Genomic DNA, 1,720 nt, shown 5'->3' with positions numbered 1-1,720 from the left:
GAATGGGTAGGAGGAGGGAGGGAGGGAGAATGGGAGGAGGGTAGAGGGAGGGAGAAAAGGGAAGAGGGGGGAGCGGGAGAAAAAGGGAGAAGGAAAGGAAGGAAAAGGGAAAAGGGTGCAACAGGAAGGAAGGGAAAAAGGGAGGAAAGAAGAGAATAGGGGAGGGAGAAACAGAGGGAATTGGGGGAGGGGAGAGAAAAAAGAGGGGGTGAGATGGAGGAGACTAAAAGGAAGGGGAACAAAGAGTAGAGGAAAAGGATGAGGGGGTGGAAACAAAACTAAGAATTAAGTAAAGAAAGGAAGAGGAAGTGAAAAAGGTAAGGGAAAGGGAAAAGGGAGAGGAAGTGGAAAGAGGGTAGAGAAAGGGAGAAGAGGAGGGAGGGAGAAAAGGAAAGAGGGAGGGGAAGAGAGGAGAAGGATAAGAGAGGGGAATGTGAATTAAGGAAGTTAAGGATTATGTAGGGAGAGGGGAGAAGGAGGAAAGGACGGGAAAGAAAGAGGGAAGGGGAGGGAAAGCAGAAAGGGAAGCAGAGGGAAGGGGAAGAGAGACAGGATGAGGATAAGAGAGGGGAAATCAGATTAAGGATTATAGAGAATGGAAGGAAGGCATAAGGGGGAAGGAGGGGATGGAGTGTGGGAGGGGAAGAGGAAGGGAAGCAAGAAAGAAAGGGAAAGGAGGGGAAGTGGAGAGAGAGAGAGAGAGAGGTAAAATGAGAACAGTTGTTATTGTTTACGCTCCATCGCCCAGTCAGTGAACCCTTTTCATTTACATATGGTGGAAAATACGACGCAGGGGACGTGGAGCCGCACCCTGATTTGGAGAGAGAGAGAGAGAGACAGAGACAAAGAGAGAGAGAGAGACAGACAGACAGAGACAGGGATAAAGGTAAGAAAAGCAAATAGATAGATCAGCACAGAAAGCAGAGAAAGAGACTGAATGACAGATCGACAGATAGATAGATTAGCACAGAAAGCAGAGAGAGAGAGAGAGAGAGACTGAATGACAGCCCGACATACCGTAGAAAAAGACAGACAGACAGACAGACACGCCGACAAAGAGATAGATAGTTAAACAGACGAACAACGCAGAATCGCACTCTGACATTTTGATGTGCTTTTTATGATGCACAAGCACACACAAACCCGTCAGTATGGAGATGAGAGAGAGAGAGAGAGAGAGAGGGAGGGGGGAGAAGAGTAAAAATGATAGATCTTGATTGTTAGGTAGATATTGATAAGGTAGATTGTAAGGTAGGAAGGTAGGTTGAGAGAGAGAGAGCCACTTCATACTCCTTATCTGCGGTACATGCCAGCTTTCTTATCAGTCTCACCCCCCCTCTTCCGTATCACATCTTCCTCTATCTCGATTTTCATACCTCTCCTTTTATCTCATCATTTTTATATTTATTCAACATTATCTCATTCCTTACTCTCTTCACCGATGTTTCCTTACTCATTACCGTACCTGTTTATTTATTTTTACCGTACCTGTTTATTTTTACCGTACCTGTTTATTTACCATACCTGTTTATTTATTTTTACCATACCTGTTTATTTATTTTACCGTACCTGTTTATTTACCGTACCTGTTTGTTTATTTTTACCGTACCTGTTTATTTACCATACCTGTTTCTTTCTACCGTACCTGTTTATTTACCGTACCTGTTTATTCATTTTTACCGTACCTGTTTATTTTTTTTACCGTACCTATTTATTTATT

This window comes from Coenobita brevimanus, chromosome 47 (genome assembly GCF_032717465.1).
Source record: "Coenobita brevimanus isolate Jiangsu-jjx chromosome 47, ASM3271746v2, whole genome shotgun sequence".
Taxonomy (NCBI): Eukaryota; Metazoa; Arthropoda; class Malacostraca; order Decapoda; family Coenobitidae; genus Coenobita; species Coenobita brevimanus.
Note: the sequence above shows the minus strand (reverse complement) of the source record.